Genomic DNA, 13,277 nt, shown 5'->3' on the forward strand with positions numbered 1-13,277 from the left:
CTTTATCATCTAAATTTTCAAACATGATATCCTCGTGCAATGTACTCACATTATTTCCGGATATCACTCAAACTCAATCAGAATGAAAAGTTATGCGGAAGTTGGTCACGGAAGAACGTATACAGGTATCCGGACATCTCAAAATACCGGTCTTATTTGTGTTATTATTTGTGGATATTCTCAGTGCCTTTGAACTTTGTTGTTCAACTTTGCTATAGTTCACAGTGCGCCATTCCGGTTTCATCAAGTTACTTTTAAGCACTGCAGGATAAAAGTGTCACTGGTCAGAATAAACTAGAGGGCGCAAATCCAAACGCACTGGATCATGATGATGCACACAGTTTTATACAAGTTCAATAGCTGGATGCATTTTGTAGAATTCATGGATAGATTTAATTTTTTGGAGAACGCATTTGAAATAAATAGTCAACCCAAATTACATTTTCACTGTACAGACATTTTTTGGCCGTATTGTACTTGTGGAATTCAGCCATGCCTCCCCACCAGACTCCAAGTTATCTCCAAGAGGATTTTTAATGACTCATATTTTTGTTGGTATTTTTTTCAGCCAGCAATCCGCTCAAGTGTTGAAGAGTGCTTCCGCGAGAGAATTCAAGAACTGTGCTTAGGTGAGTGTCTGTTATTTGACATTTTTTTTCATTCAAGCATCAGAATTGAGCAGCAATTTAGTAGCAGATAATATCTTTTTTCTGTGCATTTAATCTTTTTGGTCAAATTTAAAAACAAGAAAACGTCATTCGACATTGTTTTGCCAAACGTTCCTCAACGTAGCTTTTCGATCGTTCCCTTTTTGTTCATAGTGTTTGAATCAACATGTTTAATTCTGAAGTTTATTGCTATAAAAATGTCAAACAACGTGAGCGGTAGAAGCTGGATATTTCTCCGCTGTTTCTGAATTTCTGTGTTAATCGCGTCAACGCAGCTTGTGAAATATTTTTCAGTAAGATTAGTCTCCTTAATTATCCCTTCTCAAAATATCCTCGTGGCCATGATGTGAGTCTCCTCAATCATCCCTTCTTAACAAAAATCCTCTGAGCCATGTTGGTTAGTCTCCTCAATTATCCCCTCTAAAAATATCCTCCTAGCCATGATTGTTTGTCTCCTCAATTGTCCCTTCTTAACAAAAATCCTCTTAGCCAGCTTGTTTAGTCTCCTCAATTATCCCCTCTAAAAATATCCTCCTTCCCATGATGGTTAGTCTCCTAAATTATCCCTTCTGAAAAATATCCTCCTTGTCATGATGGCTAGTCTCCTCAAATATCTCTTCTGAAAAACATTCTCTTAGCCATGATTGTTAGTCTCCTAAATTATCCCCTCTAAAAATAATTCCTCCTAGCCATGATGGTAAGTCTCCTTAATTAGCACATCTAAAAAAATAGCCATGATGGTTTATCTCTTCAATAATTCCTTCTTCAAAAATAACGTCCAAGCCATGATGGTTGGTTTACTCAATTATCCTTCTAAAAAATATTATTTTGCCATAATGATTAGTCTCATCAATTATCACATCGAAAAGATATCCTCCTTGCCATGATGGTTATTCCCCTTTTAACCCTTCTAAAAATATCCTCCTTGCCATAATTATCCCTGCTTAAAAATATCCTGCTAACCATGATTGTTAGTCTCCTCAATTATCCTTTTAAAAGAAATCCTCTTAGCCATGATGGTTTGTCTCCTCAATTATCCCTTCTGAAAAATATCCTCCTTGCCATGATGGTTAATCTCCTCAATTATCCCTTCTTAAAAAAAAAGTCCTCTTAGCCTTAATGGTTTGTCTCCTAAATTATCCCCTCTAAAAATATTGTTTCCTTGCCACGTTGGTAAGTCTCCTCAATTATACCCTCTAAAAATATCCTCCTAGCCATGATGGTTTGTCTCTTCAAATTGCCCTTCTAAAAAATATCCTCCTTGCCATGATGGCTTGTCTCTTAAAATTGCCCTTCTTAAAATATCCTTCCACCCTTGATGGTTAGTCTCAATTGTCTCTTCTTAAAAACAAAATCTTCTGAGTCATGATGGTAAGTCTCCTCAGTTATCCTTTCTTTAAAAAAAATCCTCTTTACCAAGATGGTTAGTCTCCTAAATTATTTCCTCTAAAAATATCCTCTTTGCCATGATGGTGGTTCGCCTATATTATCCCTTCTTAAAAATATCCTCCTAGCCATGATTGTTAGTCTCCTCAATTATCCCTTCTTAAAAAATATTCTCTGAACCATGATCTCCTCAATTATCTACTCTAAAATATCCTCCTTGCCATAATGGTTTGTCTCTTCAAATTGCCTTTCTCAAAATATCCTCCTTGCCATGATGGTTTGTCTCTTAAAATTGCCCTTCTTAAAATATCCTTCCACCCATGATGGTTAGTCTCAATTGTCTCTTCTTGTCTCTGGTGATTCGCCTATATTATCCCTTCTTAAAAAATATCCTCCTAGCAATGATTGTTAGTCTCCTCAATTATCCCTTCTTAAAAAATATTCTCTGAACCATGATGGTTAGTCTCCTCGATTATCTACTCTAAAATATCCTCCTTGCCATGATGGTTTGTCTCTTCAAATTGCACTTCCAAAAATATCCTCCTTGCCAAGAGTCTCCTCAATTAGCCCTTCTTAACAAAATCCTCTCATTCATGATGGTTAATCTCCACAATTATCCTTTCTTTAAAAACAAATCGTCTTTGCCAAGATGGTTAGTCTCCTCAATTATCCCCTCTAAAAATAGTATCCTTCTTGGCATGATGGTTTGTCTCTTCAAATTGCCCTTCTTAAAATTTCCTCCTACCCATGATGGTTAGTCTCAATTGCCTCGTCTTAAAAACAATAAGCTCCTTGCCATGATGGTTAGTCTCCTCATTTAGCACATTTAAAAAATAGCCATGATGGTTTGTCTCTTCAATAATTTCTTCTTCAAAAATAACATCCAAGCCATGATGGTTAGTTTACTCAATTATCCTTCTAAAAAATATTGTCTTTGCCATAATGATTACTCTCATCAATTATCACATCTAAAAGATATCCTCCTTGCCATGATGGTTAGTCTCCTCAATTTTCACATCTAAAAATATCCTCCAAGCCATGATGGTTAGTCCTCTTTTAACCCTTCTAAAAACATCCTCCTTGCCACAATTTTCCCTTCTTAAAAATATCCTGCTAACCATGATTGTTAGTCTCCTCAATTATCCTTTTAAAAAAATCCTCTTAGCCATGATGGTTAGTCTCCTAAATTATTCCCTCTAAAAAAAATTTCCTTCTTGCCATGATGGTCAGTCTCCTCAATTATTTCTTCTTAACAAAAATCCTCCCAGCCATGATGGTTAGTCTCCTCAGTTATCCCTTCTAGTCTCCTCCGTTATCCCTTCTTCAACAAATACAAGAAAAATATCCTCCTTGTTATGATGGTTATTCTCCTCAAATATCTCTTCTTAAAAAAATATCCTCTTAGCCATGATTGTTAGTCTCCTAAATTATTCCCTCTAAAAAAAATTCCTTCTTGCCATGATGGTCAGTCTCCTCAATTAGCACATCTAAAAAAAAATAGCCATGATGGCTTGTCTCTTCAATAATTCCTTCTTCAAAAATAACATCCAAGCCATGATGGTTAGTCTACTCAATTATCTCTTTGCCATAATGGTTATAGTCTCATCAATTATCACATCTAAAAGATATCCTCCTTGCCATGATAGTTAGTCTCCTCAATTATCCCCTCTAAAAATATCCTCCTGGGCATGATGGCAAGTCTCCTCAAATATCCATTCTTAAAAAAAAAAAATGTTCTTAGCCATGATGGTTAGGCTCCTCAATTATCACATCTAAAAATATCCTTCAAGCCATGACGTTAGTCTCCTCAATTATCCATTCTTAAAATATCCTCCTATCCTTGCTGGTTATGCTCCTCAATTATCTCTCTTCAAAAAATATCCTCCTAGCCATGATGGTTGGTCTCCTCAATTATCCCTTCTCCAAAAAAAACCCAAATCCTCTTAGCCACGATGGTTAGTCTCCTCAGTTATCATATCTAAAAATATTCTCCTTGCCATGATGGTTTGTCTCCTCAAATTGCCCATCTTAAAATATCCTCCTACCCATGATGGTGAGTTTCCTCAATTATCCCTTCTGAAAAAATATTCTCCTATATAGCCATGACTGTTAGTCTCCTTAATTATCCCTTCTTAAAACTATCCTCATAAGGTTTCGTCGTCATCCCGTTAACCGTTTAATATTTTTTTCATCTTGTTTTATTTTTTTTTATATGAGGCTTCTGTTTTTATTGTGAATTTACCTCACTTTGACCTTCCGGTAATCCCGGAAGAAAAAGGTCAAGCTGCTTCTCATACACGACTGCACACGTTTATCAATTAATGATCTACATGTATCTGTTTACAGAATACAAACGTCATTGATAATTCTGGTCAAGGGTTATTTCCATAATTTGTTTGATGGTAGTAAAACGTTTTCGTTCAATCTACATATGAAATGTTGTCAAAGTCACAATCTGCCATCTCACGAAAATGAAGATATTGCTGAAACTATTTCGTAACATGTTGACCGGAAATGCTTATAATTTTATGTATGATGACGTCATGATGACGCCACCAAAATGTCCCCCTTTTCCCACTAAGGTTCACGTACTTCATCAGTTTTCATCGTTTTTCCTTGAACCGTTTCGAAGGAATTATGTTTGTTTTGCATTGCGGTTTCTTTTTGTATTTTGCATTAACCTTTAATTTAATCGGTAGTCCCGGAAGAAAAGGTCAGACGACTTTGTTTTCGAAAATCAGAAATGTTTTTCAAGGTATCATCCATCAGATTACAAAGTATGGACATGGTTGTTCTTTTTGTCCATGTGTTTTTGCATTGAAATCGTTTGTAACTTGATGCCTGATGATGACGTCATCATGACATCAGATACTCACCTCGAAATCAGGGTTAGTGTTTGTTCAAGGTTTCCAGTTTATACCATGTACCGTTCAGAAGAAAAGTCGTGGAGAATTATTGCCTGAAAAAAGCAAGGAAGGAAGAAAAAAGGAAAGAAAGGGATACAATAATTCTTGCCAGTTCAGAACCGTGATCGGGTCGTACACGATCACACAAATAATATATATCGGGGTTTTGTTGTTGGGAATAAAGAATTTCTGTCTGACAATATTTCCGCTACTACTTCCATTGTGCACTCTCAAAACTTAGTTCAGGTTCGAATGGTAGTCTAGTAATCAAATTTTGGCTGCATTTTCTTTTTTAAGAATTCATTACATCAAGTTTTCTGTTTTGATTCAGAATAGTTGAAATGTATCGTGATTCGTACTTATTCAAAATAGGTCACTCACTTGAATTATAATTTTTCAGATGAACTACAAATGGGTGTTTTAACATTTTAATTCCTTTATCAAACTTTTTCAAAAGCCATGACATTAATTTTAAACTGTTTTGCAACACTATAACACAACATCTTAAGCAACTTATGTCATTGAACATGTGCTACTTTTATAAACGTACGCATCAAATTGAATTCTCGAGCGGGACTGAATTCCAAAGCGCAAGAAATTCAAGGCACAAGTCACGTTTTGATGCCTACTTTTTTACTCGTGAATGAAAATACTCTGAAAAATTGTGAACTTTCGCTAAATTCCACCGGGTGTTCAAAACGCTTGCCCATTTTTTATGCGCATTTCAACATTGAGTAAGCAAGGTGTGGGATTTGAAATTTGAATGACTTACTACTGCCTCGTAAGTAGATGCAGGCGATTGGAATAAACGTTTCAATAGAAATATCGGACTAATTTCAAGCATCAGGTCAATTTCGTGAGAAATGGAACAATGTGCCATAAAAACGATTTGTGCCATTAAAATAAATGAGAAAAAAATCACGAATTTATATTCATTGATGATAAAATGTTATTCCTTACTAAAGTATAAACGTAACCAGTCTTCGTTTTTTTTTCCAGCCTGCACTGAACTCCTTGTGATCTCTTCTTGGACCTGATCTTCAAGAACGAACCATCGAGGTGGGTGTGGTGATGTTTAATTATTCTATCAGGACCTGGGAAGGGGCAAAATGTGCTCCGCCTCCCCCCCCCCCCCCCCCCAAATACTACAGCTCCAGTGCGTTTCACCTTATCGGCATGCAATTTGGTGACATTGTCATAAGTTTTAGACTAATTCTGCAGCTTATCCGACATCAATATTTTTCTCGAAAAAAAGGTTGCAACCTGATGCCACTTCCGCGATTGTGTACAAAGTTTATGGAGGATCAAGACAATTTTCTAAGTATTTCCTAACAAAAATGGAAATGTTTCTTAGTCCCAGATTCATGTCTTATCATCATTTTTGCAATGAATGACCTTCATTGAGATGATATAATGAAGAAAAAAAGTAGCGTCAGGTTGCAATATTTTTTTCCTTTTTCTCTACTCGTCGCAATTTTTTTACTATTTTATTTAAAAGAAATTCTCACCTTACTTGTTTCAGTTTAATCGTTGTTATCCTGTGCAGAATGAATATCTGCGTGGCAACCGTTCTTTCAATCGCCCTCCTTCTGGGTAACTCCGTCAACCTCCGAGCTTCCGTTACTGGGCCGGTTGCCTCGGACGGTGATGGTCCTGCGTCTCAGGCGTGTCCGATGTGCTGCCAGGGGCCGGCTGCAATTCCCGGCATACCAGGTCTGCCTGGGTCCTTAGGTCAACCAGGGTCAAAGGGCGAGCCAGGTCAAAAGGGTGATATTGGATCGATTGGACCTATGGGTGATCGTGGAGCAGCTGGGCCTCAAGGGGACGAAGGCATAGGCCAGCCCGGAAAAATTGGTCCAAGAGGAGTCCCAGGTGTTGTAGGGCCAACGGGGGAAACTGGTGTCAAAGGTCAAAAGGGTGAGCCAGGGGAGACACCAGACGACTCCAACCAGCGGGTAGCATTCACCGTGGTGAGGACGAGCGACTCGGATACGCTGAGCGGCGACCGTTTGCCCTTCCAGGCGACCGAGACGCTTCTGCCGGGTACCAGCTTCGATCTCGAGACCGGCACGTTCACGTGTGGTGTGCCGGGCACCTACGTGTTCATGTTTTCTGTGAACAAATATCTTTCCAGCAGCTACCTGACCGTTCGTCTCCGGAAGAACGGCGACGTGGTTGTCACTGGCTGGAGCACTGATTCAAGTCACCGTGAGCAGGTGTCTGGGAGCGCGGTGGTGGTTCTGCAGCGTGGAGATACGATGTATCTCACAATGTACGGTAGGGCGTATGGTGGTTCCAATCACTATACCTCATTCAGTGGCTTCCTCCTTTACCCCGAATAAACACAATCCAACACATAAAGATACACGAGCATCGTGTTGCTGGTTTTTTTTAATCGCTTTCCATTTTGCCGAAACAATAACCAATGAATTAAAACAAATAATGTTCAATGACAATGTCAAAAAATTAAGATATTATTATTAATGGTTTGGCATTGAGCATGCGCCAATCTGTATAGCCTACAACAATGGATTTGCCATTTTTTATTTTTGCAAAACAAAATATTTAGCTTTATGCACGAGTATTGGGATACAGTGAAAAGTATTTTTGTTGATGATTTTTTTGTACCCTAATTTGTAGGCCTATCGGGAAGTATTTTGATGGAATATTTTTTCAAAGCAAGCTGGGTCATCATTTAAAAAAAAACAATAGGTTTGCAATAAAGCAGTGCCACCATGTATCCAGAAATGTTAACAACTAAAAAAAATTGTGTTTATGGTGTTATCTCGACCAACCTGGATTTTTAAGGCCATGTTTCTGACCGCCATTTTTTTTATTGCCACATTTGGTCAACATATAAAATAACATGTTTTTTTTCCCCGAAAACAAATGCAACTTGTTTGTAGTATTGGGTATTTAAAACAGATTAATTAAACACAATAACTGTATCCTAATTGAAGCTAACAAAGTATAAAAGACATACAGACAAACAAAATATTTCGCTACCTACCTGGATAATTTTAGAGCGTTTACTATAACATGTTATTTTCTTCGCCATATGTTCCCTGTATGCCCAGCACAGATGATGTCAATTAAATCAATCCCATGCATGTATCAATTTTTATTTCATGTCACGAAAAAAGTCTCGAGTGATTGAATCTGATTTTCTTATAGACTTTAAGCTTGGCATTTGGATTAACAATTGTTTGAAAAATTCTAATGCTATTCACAGCAATTAGAATACACTGGTTTTTATTAAATGATTGCATTATTTTAAACGTTACAATATGTGAGAATTATGTAAAAGTAGTACAATTGACTTGCTATGAAAACAGTACGCATAAAACCTCATTCTGAGGATTACCAAAAGCACCACCATTGTTGATAAATACTCTCTTTTTTCGCTTGGCTTCGTTGTGAAAAAAAACCATGATTTTAATTACTTTCAGTTGAATCAGAAACGTGCCTACATTAATGAAAAAAGTGGAGTTGGCTGTTGTTTTTAAAACCCGCAAAAGTGCGACAAGTGTTTCTTGATTAACAGACTCCAAAATATTTGAAGACTTTTATTGTTCTTAATCAGTATTACTTGATTGCATTCCAGAAACTCACTTTGAAAACATCAGTGAAAGTGTGAGCCCGTTAGATGGTAAAGAAACAATCTCAACAAAATCAATCAAAACAAAAGTACAAATTCCATTCAAGTGAGGAGGGTCTTTCAACTGGTTGGAATTGTCCTTTGTCACTTTATCATTTCAAGTGAATTTCTTTGTATTGACTTTTATTTGGATGCCATATTTGGCATCCCTGCTGACAGCATATCCTTGGATAATGTCTCCAGCCGGCACATGTACATGTAAGCTGAACAAGTACGCTTCCTGGGAATAGGTAGACTCCTGCAAGAAATCAAAGAAAAGGTTATAATAGACCCTTCCTGCATGTCAATCAACAGTGCACATTGGCCAATCAGATCACCACTTTTGATCAGGTGACCACAGTAGCTCAGTCAGACTGGGTCACAAGCACTGTTAGATCTATTGCTCACCCCGCCACCATTTTTTGCACCAGCAGTTAACCCCCCCCCCCCCCCCAAGTATTCTGTAAAGAGTGCCCTTTTTACACAAGAAACTTTTTAGTTTTTACACAAGTGTCCTTAGTTTTGTTTAAAAAGTTTCTTGTTTCGCCAGAGGCTTTTAAAGAATTTTTGGTATTTCGTGTAAACGTCAGCAATTGTGCCGCCATGAAAAGCGCCACCCATTGACCTACCGCCGTTTGCGAGTTAACCACGCCCCTTAGACAACTCTATAAGCCTTTTCGCTGATACCGCCATCTTTGAAATTTTTTTTTTTTTTCGGGGGGGGGGTGCATTACAATGAAAATACGTCTCATCATGCAACTGTAGCTGAGAATGATGGGATGTCTTTTCAATGTAATGCCCCCCCCCCCCATGTCAAAGATGGCGGTATCCGCGAAACGGCTCATGGAATTTTGTACGTTAACTTTTGTTTGTCTCAGATTTTGGCGTTCTGCGTCCATTTGTATATCATGTTTAGACAATATTTTACAAGCTGCGCTGACGCAATTCCACCGTGATAGGTTAATTGTCCGATAGTAGCCATTATCGCCGGTTTGTACTTACATGACAATAAGCTGAGCCTCCTGGGAATGTTGGCGAAGCAATTCACGGATCCGCATCTATCTGTTGGTCTTAAAGAAAAAAAAAGATTTCAGGCGAAAAAATGTCGTGATTTATTGATGTTTACTAAAGTCGAGTTCCATGCACTTGGCAAATCAAATGAACTAAGAGTTGTACGAAAAATGGATTGAAAGTGATCAATCTCATTATTGAAAATCAGCCTCCAGAATGTCAAAGGTTGGACCCAATTAATAGATGTTGCAAGACTGGACTTAAAATCACACAAACCAGGGACTTAGCGCAAGGAGGAGATTCTACCTTCTCGTTGAGCGTAGTGACTTACTCCTTGCTGATCTTACAAGGAAACCTCTCCGTGGTCTCCCCTGCTTCCTCATCCAGCATCCAGGGTTTGGAGAGCTCCTTGAACCGTCTCAGGCTCTCAGTCCTTGGGCTTCTTGTTCAGGTCCGGGATGACCTCCACGTCCGAGCAGTTGATGCGGAACTTGCTGAGCATGTTGGCCATGTTCATCTTCTCCCTGTCCATTTGCTCCTTCTTGCTCGTGGTGGCAAAGACGCGCAGCTTGCATTTCTCCCAGTTGGATTTCATGGAGATGAGGTGAGGGATGAGTAGGGTCAAGCCTGGGGGTGGTGGGAGGTGGGGGCGGAGGTTGGGGGGGGGGGGGGGGTTCACAAACAAAAATTATACAGAGCATTATATAAAGCATGTGTTTCCTTAGACATGCAGCCATCCAGAATAACCTGAGAGATCTCTGAAAGGCTCCAATTGAAATGAATTGGACACTGAAACATATAATAAAATAATCAGGCCAACCAAGAACCAAAAGTGTGGTGTTTTCTACTACATACAAAAAACAACTGTGTGGTAGGGTAGGTAAAATCTGTTTTGGGGGTTTGACATTTCAATAGCCTAAAGATATAGGGTGGGATGATAGTCATTAAAATTTACTTTTTTTCTCTACTTTAATTTGCATGCATTAATTAACATGTGAATCATTCTGCCGACTACTGACCAACTTACACAAAAATAAATATAAAGTTTATAGTTTTCACTGTGGGGGGGGGGGGGGGCTTGATCCCAAGGAGGAGATTCTACCTTCTCTTTGAGCATGGTGACTTCTTCCTTGCTGATCTTCCAAGGAAACTTCTCCGTGGTCTCCAGGCTGCTTCCTCATCCAGCATCCAGGGTTTGGAGAGCTCCTTGATGATTGTGTTGGTCTTGATCTTACCCAACCAACAGCACAGAACTCCATCTTGGGCAAAATCTTGTCCTTGTACCAGCCTTCAGAAAAAGAAAAAACAGTCAATTGTTATTTAATGATCGTTAACTTGGTTATCGTTAAGATCGGAGTAAACCTGAAGTTAACACAACCTAGATATACCTCACGGTATACCAAACGTTAAATCTGACACCGTGGCAGCAAGGAGATTTCCACCTTTCTATGAATATGCCTTTGAATGAGCATAACGACTATTTATAAAAGATATAGACATATATCATACTCGGCAATAGGGATAGTCAGTGGAAAGAACTTGGGACAGGTGTGTACAAAGTTACGCGCAAGACTCAGACTTGTTTTAAGCGAATTACTGGGAAGACGACCATAATTATTGGTAGTTCAGGATATTTTTATTATGGAGTAGATTAACCATCTTGGTTAGGAGGATATTTTTTAGAAAGGAATTATGGAGGAGACTAACCATCTTGGCTAGGAGGATATTTTTAGAAGGGTATCATTTAGAAGGGTATTAAGGAGGAAACTAACCATATTGGCTTGGAGGATATTTTTTTAGAAGGGAATTACAGAGGAGACTAACCATCTTGGCTAGGAGAATATTTTTTAGAAGGGAATTATGGAGGAGAGGAACCATCATGGTTAGGAGGATATTTGTTTTAGAAGGGATTTATGGAGAAGACTAACCATCTTGGCTAAAAGGACATTTTTAGAGGGAATTTATGGAAGAGACTAACTATCTTGGCTAGGAGAATATTTTTTAGAAGGGAATTATGGAGGAGAGGAACCATCATGGTTAGGAGGATATTTGTTTTAGAAGGGATTTATGGAGAAGACTAACCATCTTGGCTAAAAGGACATTTTTAGAGGGAATTTATGGAAGAGACTAACTATCTTGGCTAAAAGGACATTTTTAGAGGGAATTTATGGAAGAGACTAACTATCTTGGCTAGGAGGATATTTTTTTTAGGTTGAAAATGGACTGGAATATTGATGTTTAATATGTCGAGTTCCACTTGGCAAATAAAATGAACTACTTAAGGGTTGTTCAATTTGCACTGAAAGTGATCAATACTAATATTTGAAAAATGACCCACCAGAATGTCAAAGGTTTGACACAATTAACAGATGTTGCAAGACTGGACTTAAAATCACACAAACCAGGGACTAAGCGTAAAGTGGATACTGGGAAAGCTTTAAGTGTATTGTCTCCATGCATGGACAAAAGAGGGCGCTTTATAGTCAAACAAGCAGAAGCCGGAATGAGGGACACTTCACTGGTTCACTCATGCTGGTTATCGTGTATTTGGTACCAGCATTTATAAGCCACGATGGCGGCCAAATGGCCCTCGTTGATGGTTTTCACTGTGGGGGGGGGGGGGGGGTGCTTGAGCGCAAGAAGGAGATTCTACCTTCTCGTTGAGCGTAGTGACTCCTTCCTTGCTGATCTTCCAAGGACACTTCTCCGTGGTCTCCAGGCTGCTTCCTCATCCAGCATCCAGGGTTTGGAGAGCTCCTTGATGATTGTGTTGGTCTTGATCTTACCCAACCCACCAATCTAGACGGAAACCAATCAGGAAGGAAAATTTGACTGCATTTGCTCTAAATAAATCGTGTCCAGGTCTTGGAAAAGACCAACGTTAGCGCTGCAAAAAGCCAAAAACCTGGGCAAATCTGGTTTAATGATCTTGTTATACATTTTGCCACTTTGACTTAATTTTTTAAAGACCTGCTTGCATTTTACTCAAACTGTTCATCAAAATTCATTCCGCAAAGTCTTCTTCAAGTACTCAACTGTGAGTACACATTTCGGTACTCAAAATACGGTACTCGAACGACAGTGCCTACTGTCCTCCAACGCCGGTTTGTGCACTAAGTCTATGGGAAAGGTTTAGATCAGGGAACAAAGGAAAACACAAAGCCAATTAATCCTCGGAAGCATAGCAGAAAACGACTGTGTGCGCGTTATGGTAAGTGTGTACAGTGTTCGTATATTTTAAATGCAATTTTTGTTTTTCTTTTAATGCAAACAAATATTATACGCATTATACAGTATGTCCAAAAGAAATGTCCGTCTGACTACTTTTGAAATAACTACAAAACCATGAAGTCCAATTTGAAAAAGTTTGATTGTGCAGAGATACTCCCTATCTTGGCCTCAACCCCGATGAGTTTCATTTAATTTCAGTCACGCATCACTGCACACTTGTCAATTGATCACAACAACATTTTGGGACACTGTGACCAAGTTCCTTGCCTTAATCAATTTCAGTGCTGTGTTAAGTAAGCTGTGTAAAATCCTGCATGTTGTGAAAAGGGCTGCAATTGGGATTGGAATCATTTGCCTGGCTATCAGTCATCACGGCAAGACCTCGGTTTAATGCTCAAGGGCAAATGATTCCAATCCCAAACCACATCAGACTTTTTT

This window comes from Patiria miniata, unplaced genomic scaffold, assembly GCF_015706575.1.
Source record: "Patiria miniata isolate m_02_andy unplaced genomic scaffold, ASM1570657v1 HiC_scaffold_10, whole genome shotgun sequence".
NCBI lineage: Eukaryota > Metazoa > Echinodermata > Asteroidea > Valvatida > Asterinidae > Patiria > Patiria miniata.